At 41.8% G+C, this 18,895-nt stretch overlaps 1 protein-coding gene across 5 annotated transcripts in view; it reads right to left on the bottom strand.

The window, feature by feature from the left end:
- Window positions 1-18,895, bottom strand: part of PRDM1 (PR/SET domain 1) — a 101,570-nt gene that overhangs the window by 29,079 nt on the left and 53,596 nt on the right. Inside the window, exon 1 of one of the 5 annotated variants that reach the window (XM_085574950.1) lies at window positions 3,957-7,304. The exons of the other annotated variants lie outside the window; for them this stretch is intronic. The gene's annotated coding sequence lies outside the window, so the exon portion shown is untranslated. Of the gene's footprint in view, window positions 1-3,956; window positions 7,305-18,895 lie in introns of those variants that run through there. 5 annotated transcript variants of the gene reach the window in all.

The raw sequence follows: 18,895 nt of genomic DNA, 5'->3' as shown, positions 1-18,895 counted from the left end.
GAAGACTCCTCTTGTGAATACTTCAGAACTCAGCCCAATATCAAGCTCACAACAAGCTGAAATAATGAAGTCACCTCAGAAAACTGTATTATTTCAACTTTCATGTCTCTTCCCAAGTTGGCAGTCATGACACTTTTTAGGGTATTGTCTCCTCAACCTGACACAGTGATACGAACAATGGTGAAACTTCAGTTTCAGTTTTCATGTCAGACACTCTCCAGGCTGCCCAATCTCCCGGAGCTGATGAACACAGCAGAAGGAGGGCAAGATCCATGGGTGGAACTACGCCACTTTTCTGACAAAGAGCTGGCCACAGAGCGCATTTCAAAACAGATTAACCAAAACAACAGCTACACACCATGACAAAGTGCATGTGGTGGAAATGAAAATATTTACCCACAGATTATCACACATCCAGCAGTGTGACTACCATGCATTGAGCACTAGAAGATTCAAAATAGTGACTGTATGTTTAGAGATGATTAGGGAATCTGGAAGGCTTGGTCTGTAATACCAACTTTTTAAGCTTCTAAGAGTACAGTTGTCATTTCTCCACCTCTCCTACCCCAGGGTGGTGAAATAACAGTCTTTTCATACCTATGTGTTGGCTGGGGGAGGGAAGAATTCCTCTGCTATTAAACACAACTTCTCATTAAATAGTTGACACCTTATCCTTCTTTAAATGTTGTAATGTTTACTTTGCAAAACCCAGGAAAGCTTTTAAAATAAAGATAGCAGAGAGATTCTTAAGCCGGGTGTCCTTGCTTATCTGCTCTTTATCAACCAGCTATTGTTTCTGGAGGAGCTCGCTGGGGAAGGTGGAGCAAAGGGGGTTAATGTTCAATAGGTATCTATCAGTTCCCCTGAAGGAATAGCGCTGCTGACAGAAGAGCAACACTGGGTTCTCAGCTACTTCCTGCAAATGTGACAAACCAGAGAGGGGAAAAACACCCAAAACAACTGAGAGCTGCAGCCACTTCTTCTCTTTTTTTCTTCTTTTTATTTTTTTTCTCCCTCTCCCAAAACAACTAGTTTTAAGAAATACATTGTCCTTAGGAGAGATAATCCCACAATAGAGAGTCCATTAGAGGTATTAAAGCATTGGCAGCGCCTGATCTACAAGAAGGGCTCTGTCCTGACAATAGACAATTAAAGCTGATAAATCTGCACTACTTGTTGCCGTTCTAATTCCTCGTAATTGTATGCTACTTGTCCCTGCCTCCTGCGTCCAGGGATGAAGCATGCTTCTTTAATCTCCAGAGTACCTGACCTAGTTCCTATGTGGTCTTTTCAGGACCTGTTTTCTTCCCATCTGGACTTCTTCCCTCCTACTCTCCTTTCCTGCTTCTCTGCCCTAAGCATTAAGAAGAGGTTACGATAGAGGGCATAGAAAACACCAGAGCACAGCACCCGGATCAATAATTCTGGAGCCCCAGACAATGCACTAATCTGCAATAACAGCTAATCATGGTCAATTTGGCACACCAGTGATTAAACTGTACTTTTCATTAGGCTCAACAAGTAGAGCAGACGCACACTGAGAATTCAAATTGCCCTATCAGTAAGAGCTGCCAAACCCATGTGCACTTCTGCATTTGTAGCTGCTGCATCACTACACTTGCCAGACTAAGTGCTTTGTGGGGGCTTACCTGTTTTATTTTGGTATTTTATGAACTGGGACTCTTAGCTGTGTTTTCTATAAAAAGCAAGCCCCTCCTTAATCCACTACCACAAGTTCTCTTACTTAAAGGGCTCAGTGGGTGAAATTCTGATATGCAGGATGCTGAAAAATGATCATTGCAATTACATGTTCCCTCCTGGTCCTAATGAAATTCTTGGGCTTATTTTATGTCTCAAGGATATTTGGTGGTTTTGTGAAATTTCTTTTTGTTTTTCATTGAATAAATCTTGGAAGCCTGCTGGCAACAGAGCAGAAGCATGAAAATGCATCATAGGACTTAGAAGATTGAAAGCAAGTAAAAATTACTTTGTATCTATTAATTTTTCAAACCAAACTGTTCAGCCAACCTCACAGAGTATTTGGAGACTCGAGAAGGGTTTAGGGTTCTTTTTTTCACCCCTGAACTTATGAACTAACCACTACTGTGCCCACTTAGAAATCGACAGTTATTATCCTTTATACGGGGGTATTGAAAGTGACCTTCCTGTCACCCTCATAGAACAACTTCTTGTGACAACAGTTTATTCTGGTTGCAGTCATACCTAACGGACCCATTTTACAAACTGCCCTGAAAGTCTCACTCGAGAGTTTACCACAATCTTTCTCTAAAGCGCAGCACCAAATTCCAGAACTCCTAGAGACCAACCCCACGCACTCAGAGGTCTCCTTCTGTTTAACTTTAGCTTATCATCCTTGTAGTAACTTGAATAAGTGTTAAAACTGCACTTCAAGTTGCTCTTAAAAAAAAAAAAAAAAAAAAAAAGGAGCTTGGAAGATGTCAAACGAAAGCAGGAAATGTCTATTCTACTATTAATATTAATGAGTCCCTAATGCATTTGCAACCCACTTGAGGTTAAGTCAGTAGAGTTCTTCTTCTGACAGCTATTCCTCATCAAACTACCACTGCTGAAGATGTTGATGCTTTCCCTTTTGCTCTGTAATCTCTAAATCAAGTTTAAATCACACCAGAGCCTACCCCAAAATAATGTATTTTATCCTAAGTGAACACAAAGCCCTGGAGACAGTGGTTTAAAAAAGCACACATGTCCGCTCAATTTATCATTTTAAGATAGGAAGCTGCTGCAACAAACAAAACACCTCCTTGAAAGTGGGACAGCAGCAGATTGCAGTGCAGAAAGCTCTGGGATCTTTTGTTTTCCTGGAGAGCAACAACACGGCTTTGCAGAGAAAGACAACAGCCTCCCCTTGCTGAAATCTAAATCAGTTCATATAGAAAAACCTGCCAACTGCTAGTTAGATGGTAGCAAAATATATTGCAGATAATTCACTTTTCACGATAAAGCAGGAACAAGGAGGCATGCAGCACCCAGCAGGGGCTCAACTGATAAAATGGTGTCAAACTCAAACCATTTGTCAATTTGGAGGGAAGAGTGCAAGCTGAAAGATGGATTCAGGAAGTAGATTTATCTAGTGCAACACATTAACTAGTATAAATACTAAGGAAAAAGTAAACACATTTACCCAGTAGTATCTCTAGCCAGCAAAGAAAAGGCTTCTGAGCCTCAGATTCATGCTGGCCATCTAACCACTCAGCTGTCAGCTACAACAGCAGTAGCATTTTACTTCTTGTGCAGGATTGCAGTGACATTTAATTCACAGCACTAAAAGGTTTTAATAAAAGTGTACATTATAATTAAGCAAAACAAAAGCGTGACTCGTGTGCTGTTCTAGTCCCCTCCCTCCACCCAGTAGCCAAACCAATAAAACCACCTTGGCAGCAAACAAGTCAGGTAACATACCCCGGAGAAGAGCACAGATTTGTTATAGAATCATTCACTTGGTGTCTGGCTTGTTCAAAACTGCCTTATCAGAAACTTCTGTGCCGGAGGCTCCCGAGGCAATGGAGGGGGCTGACAATGCAGGTCAGGCACAGTAATTTGCCAACAGCGTAATGTGGGGCACATAAACAAACTGGAATAATGCAGGGCAGAAGGGCTCTTTGGATGTATGCTTTCCATTGTAAAGTATAAACAAATAACACAGTCTGTGCACGGCACATCTTGCTACAATCACTGGGATGAAGGAAAACATTTCAAAGGGCTTTAGGATACCAACCTACAGCTACGTGGCAACCTGTAATGTTAAAGAACAGTGCAGCATATCAGCAAAACATTTTTACACTCAATCTAACGCAAACCTCAAAGATTAACAGCAAAGTAAGTAATCTGCATCTCCCCCCCATCATTCCCCTCAAAAAAAAAAAAAAAGTTTGTTCATAAAGAAAACTACAGCACAGTTCTTTGTTCAGCTGTACCTTTATGTGTCCACACAGCACAGGTTCCCCACCTCCAGCTTATGCATCTCAGGGTTTTAGTCCATATGGAAAGTCTGTCATTCACTCTCACACTCTTACACACACACACGCATGCTCACGCACTCCACACCACACCCGCACTCTTGCTCCCCAACACACACTGCCTGGAACTGCTCCGAGGATTTTAGAATTTCCTCTTGCTAGCAGATTCCTCCCTCCCCTCGCATCCACTCCACCCCGTTCTGTAATTAGGCTTAACAAGAACAATTAACAAAACAAACTCCCCTCCGCCTGGTGGCCTGATAATTCTGATTGTCATAATGTATTAAGATGTGTTAACCAGTTTAAAATAAAGGTAAATTACAGCATTGCACAAGGGTCATTTTGCACCTATTTCTACTGCTTTTATCATAGGGATAATGAACATTCAGCCACGCCTTTAATTTAAAACATAAAACACCAAAACTCACATCTGAACAGCAGAACTCAAAATTGATGCTTTTGAACCAACAGGACTATTTTGATTTTTTTTTTCCCCTAGTTTGCTAGAGGGCAGCTCCCTTCTCCTTTGCACAGCAAAATCCTTAGAAAGATTTTTATTTATGGAGTTACTCTGTGATCCTAAACATTCAAGGTGTAAAATCAAATTTAATGCATCTTCTGGCTTTACAGTTGTCCATGAATAAATGGATTGCAGTTGTTCCTTTTGCTGTGCCTGGTGTCTAATGGCATGGTACAGGAGACCAAAGCCTCAACATTTTTCTGATGGTTTCTCTGTCCACTTTTAAGTCACCTTCCTTCAGCAAGCAAATCACATAACTTTAGTGTCAGAATCATAAAAAGACCCAGTTGAGGACTAACTGATTTCAGGTGGTCAGTGGAGAAACTTTGATGTTCTTTGATTTCAGTGAGCTATGGGTACAACACACAGAGAAAATTTACAGCCTAAATTCAGTTGGAAAACATATCTAGTTCTTGTTCTGCTTATACACTTTGTGAGTTTGTAATTAAAACTATCAACATTAAATGAGTAAACATATTAAAATCATAAGCACACAGAAGACATGAAAATAAAACCGGTTTTATATGTGACAGGGATTTGGGTTCATGCGAACTGAAAAAATCATTCTGTTCCCTCAGTTACGTACAGTCTGATTCACAATACCATCTGCCAACTAACCACAAACAATTTTTTAAAACAAGACAAAGAAGGAAAAAAGAAGGCTGGTGTTGCTAGTATATTGTTGGGATCGTGCAGTTTCTGATAAGCTAGTTGTGTTTTCCCAAGTCAATGATTTCATCTCTGCTGGGTGTTAACATTTACACAAGAATAATTTGGGGGGTCAGAAAGACAGCAGCAAATGAGATTTCAAAAGGTTTCATAACAGCACAGATTGCTCAAACCCAAGGAAAGGAGGGTTTCAGAAGTTCACTCTTCTGCTTCTTCATTCCTCCTTCCCTGAAGCTGAGTCAAAGTTCTGTAAAAACCTACAGCCAACCATCAGATTTGCAAGACAACAGACTCACATAAAAAACCCCAAGCTTTGCAGTGAGACAAACACTCCAAAATGTCAGTAAATGGGAGACCTATTATGGTGCAAACTCAGGCATTCTTTCAATTGGTAGGAGATGCCAGAAGATCTAAGATTTTGTACAGAAACTCAGTTCTGCAGTCTTGACATAGGAAGCATCATCTTTTTCTTCACCTCATTCGGTGTTAAGAAAGAAGAGTGCTGACTAGAAGAGATATTTTTCCAGATTTTTTTTCTCTCTCCTTTCTCCTATAAAGGCCCAGTGCCTCTCTTTAACCACAGCCTGTTCAAATGAAGACAACTAATTTTGTCTTGTATTTTTCCACTTTCCTCATCAGAATAGCAGCACTTGAACGCTTCACAAACATCAAATAATGACTAATCTGATTTTCACAATACCTCCCCCATATGTTGATGAAGGTATTATTGCTATTCTCGCTCTGCAGAAGGGGTACAGAGACACAATGACATTAACATCAAAAGCATACATTACTTTTGGGATGCAGAGCAGCCGATTTACTGAGCACAGTGCATTATTTTTTATGTTCAAAGCATTTTTCTTGCTGGCATCTGTGATGGCTCTGTGTTTTGCAGGGCTTCACATCAGGCACTCAGGAAAGATGTCAAAATTATTGCCCACCCGCAAAAGGCTTTGCTGAGGTGAATTGGCCTGAATCTTATTCCAAATCACAGGTCGGAATAATACATAGTTCCAGAGCAGAGCTCACCTGCTCTGAGAGCAGCACTTCCTGCCATGGCCATCTTATTTCCTTATGCAGCAGCAAATGAGATGGCGGGAAGAGGTGTCTTAAAGATAACATTTTATTACACCACCCCACTTCATCTCCCCTAGCAAGCTTGTCTTATGCCTAAATGAGGCATGTAGCCAGCTAACAGTAATTAAGTGAGTAATTAAAGACTGGATCATAATGCATAAGAGGATCAAATTGGAGTTAGGCAAACCTTAAACTCTGAAGAACATGAATTTGCAATTTTAGTAAGGTTTTTCTATAGTTTTTATGCTGAATTTTGAAACTGCAAATAGAAAAAGCAGAGATCTCATTATCTGGCACTACTCTGATGTCTACATAGATCAAGAACAAAGCTGAGGTATTCTGATCTGCCACAGGCAGACTTCTGCAGGGACACTGGCAGACCTGGCTCAGAGCAACCATATGGTTGTTTATGGCAAGGTCAGCACAAGCATTGTAAGGGCTAGGACACTTCTGTTGATGGGTTTCATCAGGTGATAGGCTGGCAGTAAAAGAATGACTGCTTTCAGGCATCTTGATTTCATGCCAGGTGTGGTGTGGAGTTTGTTCTTCCTCTCCCAGTGCTCAACTCAGACTTCTGATTGGTTTCCTTGCCCAGCAAGTCCTGAGCTTGTTCCTCCTGACCCTTCTTGTAGTTTCCCGTTCCAGTCACTCACATCTACCACTCCCACACCCAGGCTCCTGTGCGCCAAGTCTTCTCATCAAGCCAGTTTCAGTCCCTCCTGGTTCCTCATCTGCACTGCACTTCTTTCCTGTCCCACTTTAGGCAAACACGACATGCTCTCCATCCCCATGTGCCCCTACTGCCCTGCTGACCAGCAGGCCTGGCCTCCACAGCCTCCTCCTCAGTGTGGTGCAGTCAAGTCTGCAGGCATCTCCTGGTGCTTCTGTGCAGGCATCTAGCCCTAAGCTCAGTTCACACATTGAGCAGACATGGTATCAGGCCAACTGGAACTCCTGTGACTATGTTAGTATGGCACTTAGCCCGAGCTAATAAGTCCTGGTGAGAAGCCGGATATATTAGCTTGGGCTTAGCACTGTGCTAATGCAGCCAGGCAGCTTTTGGATCAGAGCTGGCTTACATCCTGCCCGCTTTTAACACCGAGCTTGCTTGTCTTCGTCTACAATAACCCATAAAGATAAATCCCCTAGTCTTGTACTAACCTTACTCTCAGTTTCCCTCTTCCCTGACACTGCTGATCTCCAGGCATAGTCTCTCCTCCTTCATAATCCCCTCCAGGTTCAGCTCTTCTCCATAGGCTTTTAAAAACAGTTCCTTCTGATCACTCTCTGGCCTCAGGTTGGTTTGCAGTGAGCATGTGCTGAACACACACTCCTCTGCTCTCATTCTAGACCCAAGAGTGTTTGCCCATTGAAGGGAGCCATGATGCCCTTCTGCAGCTCCTGGGAGGGCTGCTCTGCCAATGCTCTAGGTTGACTTCTAGCTCAAAAGCAATTCTCCTACGTGTGGGAGTCAGAGATAGAGGTGGGAACATTACCAGCGTGTGTTCTGGTCTTGCTCTGACAGAGACCCAATGCAAATGAAACACATGTGAAGATCCAAGAACTGGGAAGTGCTCCTGACACAGGGGATGGCATTTGAGCATCCCAGACAATGACAGTCACCACCCTCTCCTGCCACATATGCTGCCCTTCCCCGGGCCACTGAACCTGTCACTCAAACTTTGCTCCAAAAATGGGGGCTGTCATGGTGGAGATTACTTTTCAACAGCAAAGTCATCACACTCCTAATGTTTGAGCAATACAATTTTTATCATAGCCAAATTCCTGGAAATGACAGAACAGATTTTGGAGGAAAATGCATCCATAGGAAAATAAAATGCAGGAAACACCTGGGGCACACGTTAAGAGTTTGGTAGATTTAGGAGAACCTTGAAGTGAGATCTCCTAATGCAAATTGTCTGTCTGTCTTGGCAGTAAATGATGCTAGCAGGGTACTAGATAGAGTTCCCTGAGATTTATTTTAAGGGCATGTTATTGAAAACTCCTTTGTATGAGAATGAGAATATTTCCATCAGACACCAGCCACATACAAAGCACATGCATAAATTTAAATCCTTTTTCCTTGGTCTGCTGTTCCTCTTTCAGTGACCCAGGCCAGTGCACTAGAATTTTATTACTCATACAACATGGCAAGGTTTGATAGAGACAGAGAGGATGCTCCTATTCCAGTAAGTTTATACAATTTTCTCCTTTTCTTATACTAAATCTTAATGGGAAATGCAGACAATGGAATGCTGAAACTCCTAATTTTCATCACTGTTAAGATGAGAAATTAAACAAGTGACTATGTAATTGCAGTAGCTAGCTGTAATAAAACCAGATCCTTAAATGACTAATCTCATCACTAAATAATAATAATAATAATAACAGAAAATCTTTTTGAAAGAATAAATTTGCACCAGTCTGTCTCAGCATATCCCTCTAATTTAAAACTATTAGCAATAGGTGCACACAAATCGGGCAATGGGGAGTAAGGGAAGCTTGCAATCAGACCTAATGTCTTCCCTTCCTCTCAGCCCCCAGTACAGGACAGCCACTTCCTTTCTACAAACGCTTTGCTCAGATCTGTACGCAAGACAGGCCACATCTTCCGGGGAGGCTCAAAGTCTTTGCAGACACACAGTTGCCTTCAAAGCATCACTGGAAATCTGTGTGGGAAGACTCTAAAATATTAAAACCATCCTATTCTCTTTTCTTCTAAGCCAACAACAAACCGCCTCTAAACTTATCTATCATTTCTCTGCTCATTTATTCGGGGCTGCAGAATAAACTTTCTGACTACTGAAAAAGATACACAAATGCATAAGCTGCACCACATGTGCAAAGGAAAACAAATAGAGAAAATGTGTATGTCCCTTCCAGGAAGACAGTTCTTTTCCAGAACATTAAAATTATGCACAAGCATTTCCCCTATTACAAGAAGCAGGCAAAAAGAAAGCTGGTGTGAAAAAAATGCATTTCTAAATGTAGTTTATCTATCCTAAATCAGAACTGACTTACCTCTTAGATCAACACTTCATTGCCATCTTGCCTGATTTTCTTTTTCCACAAGTGAACACTTGCCCTCTAGCAGATTCATAAGTCATTTAAGCCATTGTCTTCAGTTTTAAGAAATCCCCATCTGAAAGTTTGCTACGGCACTTGTAACCACAGCCCGGCAGCAACAGGACGCGATGCTGCTCCTCCTCGCGCAGTGCTCGGGCAGCCAGCCCGTGCTTACCGACTACAGACCAGAGATTGTCATGTTTTCTGTTTCCCCATTTCTACCCTGAGAGCCGGCCTGTGCAGCAGGATGACTTTCAGAGACACATCCTTCATACCCTCTCCTTGCTGCCAGATGTCCTCTGCAGCCAGTTCATTGCTTTCATTTTGTATTTCACAATAGCTTAGAAATTTTAATAAAAATTCCCAGGCTACTACTCCTGAAAAAAAAAGTTATTATTCTTAAAGAAGTTGGAGAGGCTGAAAGAGCTGATGTCAATTAAATCTTCTGAACTTCTCTAGTTTGACATTTCTTTCTGACTGTCAAATCCAGGCTGCTGACAGTCCTTTATTTGAAATATGTCAAGCTGACAAGGTGTGAGGCAATACAATGGTGATGCTGTTCCCTGAAATACCTGGCACATTTGCACTGTGCTATCACAACTCAGTGTGCAGAGAGAAGAGGGCACTAACAGACCCTCAGAGGCTCCTGATCAGTTTCTGTGGATGGATGCTCTGACTCCACAGATAATGATGAGGATGAATCAACTGGTTTAAGTCTGGCAAGGAAATAAAGACAAACAGGTACCAGAAATTCAGTGTACATACTGGTTACTAAAAACAGGCAAGGCACAGGTAAATATTTTTTCTGATTAATTTACATAAAAATACATTTGACTTTTGCAGAGTTGATGTGATTTTGCAAATCACCACATTGAAGACATCTAAACAAAGTCCATCTGCATGTTTATAAACATGTACAAGTGTTTAAGGGACGCAATATGTTAATAAAAAGTCAACAATAATGGTTAGTCTATGCTTCCAATTATATTCTTTCTTCAATTAGTCTTGAAGAAACTAACACCTCTATTAATCATTTCAATTAACTCCACGCACCACATGACATCCGCACCAGCAGCCCATATGTTGCGTTCCAATCACCCAAATATTAAAGCCTTTTTAATTGATTGATCTAAAGAACATTCAACAGGCTCAAGGTGGCAGCCAGCCAGGAAATCCCAAAAGAAGATGACAAAAAGGTGGGGGTGCTAAACCAGCTTCCCAATTTGTTTTTCCTCTTCCTCCAGGGTTCACTAAGTTAATCCAATCACAGCCCATAAAGCCCCTTTTTAATAAAATAAATAAATAGATAAGAGAACACACATGTTGGCTTTCCCCCAGAGAAGCCCCCTCCGCTAAAGCTGGAGAGCCATCCTGTTAAGAAAGTGCTGCATAGGAGGGTGCATTTTTTATCCAGCAGAAATATTTAGCTTGGCTGCCGGCCAGGGAATGCTGAAAGAATAGACTGAATTAGGGGATTTACCTTCCACGTGTTTGGCACGCGTCATTAGAGGCTCTGAAGAGCTTGACTCTTTCGCTCTCTCACTCTCTGTTTTTACTCCCCCCCACCAGAGCTTTGATGCAGAGAATAAAGTACGAGCTATAAGAGCGGCTGATGTGTTGCAGTTCCAAATGTTGGCATGGTGGCTTTTGTGCTGTCGAAGAAAACCAATGCCCAGTTTTCTGAAGGTTTTCTTTTTTTTTTTTTTTTTAACTCCCATCAGGTACAGGGTGATACATTTTAAAAGCATTTGCTTTAACACAGAAAAAAAGAGCATGCTATTTTTCTTTCTCTCTTTTCCTAACAACAACAAGTTTCTGAAGTTTTCTGTAGCCAGATTTAAACTTGGAGAAAGTGGCTTAAAAGTAAATTCCATAACTGAAATTCCAACAGCAGAGCATTTTAGGAACTCATTTGAAAGGTTAGTTTTGTAACAATAACCCATTAATTGTTCTGTCATTTGACTTTTATACGCTGTTCTTTACCTAAGTACTTTGGTCTTGCAAAAACCTATTAAGATCTATAACCAGAACATGTTAGTAGAGGTGGTTGGTCTGTACATGAAGCAACTTGAGCACCTTCTCAGAATTTCTGATTCGTGAAAAGAAAGGCTATGTTTTAAGTTAGCCTCTCCCAACTTAAGACAAGGAAAAAAATAGAAAAAGAAAAGGAAAAAAACCCACAGTTTCCAGATTAATAAAAGCATAGAGGTCCTTAAACCAACAGTAAATGCAAATGTTTGTGTCTGGTACATGTGCCAACCCTGTTTACAGGGCAGAATGACTCCCAGTGCCATTAACACCCATTCACCGAGCTGGTGTGAGCACTGGACCAGCTCTGCTGCAGCTGCCTCTGCTGTACTTGTCTCATCATCTCATCACAGTATCACATTAATACAGACCCTATTCACTCACAGTTTTCATTGCTATCAATTACAGCACATCAGTGTAGAAGTTACATGCTGACATGCTTACTCAAAGCAAGACTCAAAGCAAGACTGAAGTACTTTCTGAACTACAGTACTGGCTGTATCTTTATCCCATCTTCACTTGCAAAACAATATGGGTCTGACTTCAGCTAATTCATGCCACCAGATGACAGATCACATGTGAATTTTCACCTCACTTTCAGTAAAACTAGTTCATTGGGCCTTGCATATCGGGAGATCCTGTAGGCTGCAGAAAAGCAACTTCAGGGATGGATACTAGCCCTCAGATATTAATACAATATATTAACTCCAACATCAGAAGGGTGCTGAGATCCATCTCCTTGCTGAACCTAAAACACCTCAACTGTAGGGACCTCCTCTTAGCTTAAGGGCAGACCGATAGTTTATCACTTCTTAAGTAAATCATTCATAATTCATAGCCAGGTTGAAAACCACACAAATAATGAGCTCTCAGTATTACTCAGCGGAAAGTGAGAACTGGAGTTTTCCACCTAAACCTGTAAAGGCTGACAAGTTCAGACAAAGTTTTGTGAGCTCCTTCCTGGACCCCACGTTTTTAATTCAATTTAAAGAAAGCTAGGCAGCCACTTCCCCCCTGTCTTTGATGTAAAGATGTTAACATCCGTGCTAATAATACAAACTACCCCTTCTTTTATCAAAGGTTTCAGCAATTGCAAAGGCTTTCTTTTCATCACAAAGAAAAACTGCAAAGTAACCAGCTGCCTGGTTCTGCTACTAACAGGGCAGGTTTGGGTCTGTACACTGCACAGCCTGTGCCCAAAGCACTGCTTTATAAATTTATAAAATGGTTTCTGTTACAAAAGACCCTTAAGATCATACAGACCTTAAAGATCATTCCAACCCTGAGTCCAGCACTGCCAAGTCCACTGCTAAGCACTGTTTCTAAGTGCCACAGTCCTCTTAGGATGGCTGCTCCACCACTTCTCTGGGCACCCTATTTCATTGTTTGATGACCCTTTCAGTGAAGATTTTTTCCTAATGTATCCAATCAGAACTGCCCTTTATGCCAGGCTGTTTCCTCTTGTCATAGAGAACAACAAAGTCCTCACTGAGCCTCCTTTTCTCCTGGCTAAACCATTCCAGCTCCCTCAAGTGCTCCTCATAAGACTTTTGCTCCAGATCCTTCACCAGATTTGCTGCCTTTCTCTGGACTCATGCTGGCACCTCAATGTCTTTCTTGTAGTGAGGGGCCCAGAGCTGGACACAATGTTTGAGGTACAAGCTCCCCAGTGCTTAGTACAGGGTCCTGGTCACTGGCTAGGTTCTGCTGACCACACTGCTGCTGATCCAAGCCAGGATGCCACTGGGTTTCTTGGCCACCTGGGCACAGCCTAGCTCTAGCTCATGTTCAGCCACTGTCAACTGGCAGCCTCAGGTCCTTTTCTGGTGGGCAGCTTCCCAGACACTCTTCCCCCAGCCTGTAGTGCTACATGAGGTTCTAGTGGACCAACTGCAGGATCGAACATTTGATCTTTTTGACCTCAAACAACTTGCCTTGGCCCATTGATCCAGTCTATCCTGTCCAGATCTCCCTGTAGAGCCTTCCTATCCTCCAGCAGATCAGCTCTCCTGCCCAACTTGGTGTCATCTGTAAACTGACTGAAGTACTTGATAAAGATATTAAACAAATCTGGCCCCAGTAATGAGCCCTGGGGAACACCACTGGTGACTAGCTGGATGTCACCCCATTATTTTTACCCAGTGAGGAGTACCCCTGTCCAAGCCATAAACAGCCAGGAGATTGCTGTGGGAGACAGTATCAAAGGCTTTACTGAAGTTCAGGTAGACAACATCCACAGCCTTTCCCTCATCCCCTAAGCGAGTCATCTGGTTATAAGGAGACCAGGTTAGTCAAGCAGCACCTGCCATTCATAGATCCACACTGGCTGAGATGATTTGCTCCAAAACCTTTATGTTTCCAGGGGAGTGTCTTTGCTGCTAACTGAATCTCCAGGATGACTGGCCATGTAGAATTTGAGTACTGTGCACTAGTACCATTAGGAACTGCAACAGATAATTCCCCATCAGTTGTTTCCATCTTATCGGAAAACAGACCATGTACTCTGGACTGACAGTTCCAAATGGGAAAATTCCTCTGTGGAAAGACTGCAAGTCTAATAAAAGTTGAATGAGTGAATGAGCCACTGAGAGTAGCTCAGTTGGTTAGAGCATGGTGCTGACAATGCCACAGATATGGGTTTGATCCCTATATAGGCCATTCACTGAACAGATGATCCTTGTGGGTCCCTTCCAATTCAGAATATTCTGTGAATTGAGATGTTTCAGACTTGCATTCCATGACAAAGTGCCACAGGGCAGCATGTGCTTCTCAGTAAGGGAAGGCTTCCCTGTAAGGTAAGGCAGGCAGTTTTCCCCACACCACCGGCACAGAGCTCTTTTTCCTGCGAAACACCCACTGACACAAAAGGTGCATTTCTGCAGCTCTGGCCCTCATCATGTATGATCCCAGGGACATGTGGATTTCTGTGACTATGACTGGAAAACGCCTGCCTTCTTTACCTTTTTCATTGATACAGTGGGACCAAGTGTATTTCAGTATTGTGATTGATAATTTGAAAGCTGGGTCAAATTACTGAGAACATTGGCCTGACAATGTCAGTTCCATGGCAAATTGGTTGATAAATGTGTCACCCTTAAAACAAACTTGTGTTTAAACACAGTCTGCTTATCATATTTACAGAATAAAAATATGACCTTTAAAGTGAAATAAAAGAGCTCCTTTTTCCTCCCCAGATCTCCTCCCACTGTGTTTTTAATTAAAACCATGAACCAATACATGTATCCATCCTTCCTTCTGTAATAGCTTGGGATTCCAGTCTCAAATACTATGCAGATAAAATGAACATATATGTGTTAGTGATTCTCAGTGCAGTAAATTCTCCTTTCCAAACCTGCCGTCTTCATTAAAATCTTATTTGCTTTGTAATCTCCTTTGATCGCTAAAGTTATAAGAAGCCCCCTCCTCTTCTTTTGATACTATCAGTGTAGCTTTTGACCAGAGAGCGTGATGAATTAAATGTATGACAGATATGACAGGTGAGGAGTGCTTGGAGAGGGCTTAAACAGCAGGGATAAGACAAAGCCCCCATTTAAGAACAAAACCCCTACCCGATGGCTAGCCCGTTAATGACCAACCACTCTATTTGTCCTGGTGGATGAGGAGCAAGCTGATACTACAGACAAAGCTTTGTTAGCCATGGGGCTGTTCTTCAATCAGGCCACACAACCAACTAATTGAAATGTCCAGTTTTTCCCCCCACCAGGATTTGATATACAAACCAGGGGGTTTGTAGGTATACTCTTTTCTTTTTCTTTTTTTTTTCCCTTCTAATGTATTAATTCAGCCATCACAAGTTTACAGCTGGACTAAGTGGAATTACACCATATAAACCTAAAAATCTATCTGCAGGGATCCAGCTAAGCCCTGGAGAGAGACTAGTCCAGCAATATAAATCCAAGGAAATTTGGAAGTCAATCCATTAGGATTACCAAGCCTTTGATTTTGGAAGTCACAGGCTCAATATATGGAAGTGATGAACTCTATCTTCCTTCATTTTAGCCTCTTTTCAGAGGACTTATTGACCCCATTTTTTTTTCTGTTAAAACACATTGATAAATATGAATGGAATTATATTGGGTTTGCAATATATTTTAAATGAAGGAAGACCTGAAAATATCTTCCTTCCTGAACTTGTGGGTAACATATCCTTTAAAATTTCATACATATTTTCTACATATTTAAAACTTCCACAAGCAAAGTCATAACTCTTCTCATTAGCTAAAGGCCCCTGTCCCACTCTTTAAGGTTCATGTCAACTTCCAGTGTGGCGTGCTGCACCTAAATGTGGAGCTTCAGCCTGGGAACTGCAAACCACTGGCTGATTCCCAGAGCTGAAGAAATCTCTGTGCCCCCTGCAGACCAGGATTATATTCTCAATGGGCAGTCTCTCATTTTAGCCCATCAATCTGAGGTTAGCAGAAGGCCAGGAGTTTCCAGGGGTAGGTGTCAAAGCAATATTCACTGTTAAACACAAATGGTAAAGAAAAATTAGGTTACAGGGATGTAGAAATGATTTGGGTATAATGGAAAACACTACCTGAAACAAGAATTTTCACTTCCAGAAGAAATTAATTTTTTATCTCTTTGCTCCTTCCTGTCCTGCTCTCACAGTGTACTGTGACTGAATCATTTGTGCTGGTATCAGGAAACCTGGGTTCTGTTCTTAGCTCTTCCACAGACCTAGTATGTGGCTTCTGGCAAACCTCAGACGCTTTCTGTGCCTCGGTTTCCCTATACAAAAATGCAAATATTCCTACCTATTTCAGAAAAAGTGTGGTCCAGTGGTTTAAACCATAGAATCAAGATGTCTGAATTCTCAAACTGAATATGGTATCAATTTATGCAGTCTTTGAAGCAACTACCCTTACTGACCCAAGGGGTCAGCTTCTCCTGGGAAATGCTGAATGGCCAGAACCCAGGTTTCCCAGTAGAACATATGTGCTACTTTCTGGGTAAGTGGTGTTTCTGTCTGGATAAGAGCTCAGCCTCACCTCACAGTGAGACCACTTATGTGGAATGCAAAAGAAAAGGTGGTCCAAGCTACAGCCAGCAAAGCTTTCAGGAGCTACTCTGACTAGAAGGCCACAGTGACCTTCTCTCTGAGTGTTTGTCTGCAGACCACCCAGCAGAGCGGGCCTGACTCTGGCTCAGCCATTACACTCCTAATTCAGCATGTGGAGGCGTAAGGCCAAAGTTCCAAAGCTTAACCATGCAGGACAAAGGGCTGAAATGACAGCTTTCCCCTTCCCCAGGGAGCACTCTGGAACTTTTGGCCATTTTGCAGCAAACTGCTGTGGCTCTCACGCTCTCTCGTCCTCCACTTCTCCTCCATGAAAACTCCCCCAAAGTTTTGAGTCCATTCAACTCAGAATAAGTAGCAATTTGAAAACTTCTGGAGGGCAGAAAAAGCACTTCCTGTCTGGATCTATCTCATGGTTCTCTGACTCACTGAATACTTGCAAATGTTAATTAAATAATCTTTAGATATTCATGATACGTAAAGCCCCAGACAAATGGTGTTAACATTATGATGTATAAAACTGTCATTCAAAGAAAACAACCGTATAGAAATAAAGAAGAGGATATTGTTAACCTCACAGAAATAGACATTTTTTCACTATGGACTCCAATAAAGATAGGCAAAGTTGTTACCAGGATTGTCACTAACCTTGTACTGAAAAAAACTGGACTGATTTTTAGGATAAGAACATAGGGATTCAGATCAGTAAATGTAGGCGAAGGGGGGTGAAGGCAGGAGACAAAAAAACCTCATTAATCTGGTGTATTTTGTTTTCAAATGTGCAGATCTGAACGGAAGCTGCATTTTTTTCAGACAGCTTTCCAATCTCCCTATTAGATATAATGTTATAGTCTTATTACACATGTTGCCTACTAGATGTGCTCTGACTTTTATAGATGTCAACTCCATTTCTTAATTTAAGACATTTGTCTCTTGTGATCTCTGCGCCTCTGGGTTAGAGTTCCAGCCAAAGAGGTGAGCCAGCTTTGTATTTGCAAAGCAGCCATAAAATCCTCTGGTGCTACATCCCTGAAAACTGTTGCTGCCCTGCAAAAAGGCCTGGATTTTGTCTGTCTGCAGCTCAGCACCCAGAAAGGACATTTTGCAGAAGGGCTAAGTGGACATTCAGGAAAACTGCTTTCAGGACCTTATCTGAAGGACAATACTTAACTTTCACCACCTGGGCCTGGCCCCTGAAAGGAAACAGTCATACTCAATTATTGTCTTTTTCTAGACAATTACTATTTAATAAAACCTCCAGCTGATATTAACTGGAGGAAAAAAGGCTATTTTTAGTCAGGACAGTGATTCTCCCTCACTCCTTTCATCTATGAGTAATGTATTTCCTTTTGCTCTTAGTACCACAAACCAGTCCACACCAGATGCTCAGTATTAGGTAAAATTAAAAATGTGGGCATCATACCCTTTGAAAGATGCTTTGAACTCAAATTAATATACCTAAACCCACTATTTAAATTAAAGATATCCTGTCTCTCTGCTGTGTAGTTTTCCCTTTTATCAGAAGGGGAATTTTAGTCCATTTAAAGGTTTTTTGGTTCAGCTCCACAGACCACGCTTTGACTTAACAACACATTGTAATTTCCTTTTAGCCACAAGAATAAAGGAAATGTATGGAAGCAACACCATAATCTTGTCAAGCACTCTCTTTCGTTTCCCTGAACAAGCCTGTTTGAGAAAATGTGAAGCCTAAGATTTTTAAGATGTTATCTGGAAGATGTTTAGATCATGGAACAAATTTATTGAAAACAGACGTATGTATTTTTATGCATCTACTGATGTACCCACACACATAAAATATATGCCTACTAAATTCTTTTATGGACAAGAACAGACCAGTTTGAAACCTGAAGAGGTTTTTCAGACTTCAATCCTCTTGCCTCAGCATTTTACCTTTTCCAGACTTTTGCCCCAAATCTGCACGGATACTTAAGAAAGCCCCACCAGGGAAGTAATGATCATGGAGCGCATGCACTCACTCACCTGTGAGCAGGGCTCTGTAACTGCTGTCACAAGGAAAAATGTGGGAACAATGTAAAATACAGTGATTTCTCATGTATCTCTATGCATATATGTAAAATGGGCTCCTGCATGACTTGTGACATTTATTTGCATCTTTGATCTTTTTCAGAACACAATTATTTAAATGTGACTGCTCTGGTTCTGGAGCTACAGGACTTGAGCAGTTTGCTGAACATAATTAGACTTTACATTTCATAAGCAAACACCACCCACCTTCATGTTCAGTCCATCCCCTCCTGATGTTGCTCTTGATGTCATCACTGACAATGTTCAAACTACAGGCAGAGGTGTAAGAGCTGCATCTTCCTTTTGGCACTGAACCATGGAGCTGTGAGTGCCCTGGTTTAGGTTCCGTGGGACCAGGAGCCGCATCCTGTCACACACAGCAAGCCTGGAAGGCACCCCTACGTGCTTTGGGGCATCCAAGTGTGCATGGGATGCCGCTCCCTCTGCAGA

Source organism: Lonchura striata, chromosome 3, assembly GCF_050655825.1.
Source record: "Lonchura striata isolate lonStrDom1 chromosome 3, ASM5065582v1, whole genome shotgun sequence".
Classification (NCBI taxonomy): domain Eukaryota; kingdom Metazoa; phylum Chordata; class Aves; order Passeriformes; family Estrildidae; genus Lonchura; species Lonchura striata.
The sequence above is the reverse complement of the archived record's forward strand: the minus strand, read 5'-3'. Positions and strand labels throughout refer to the sequence as shown.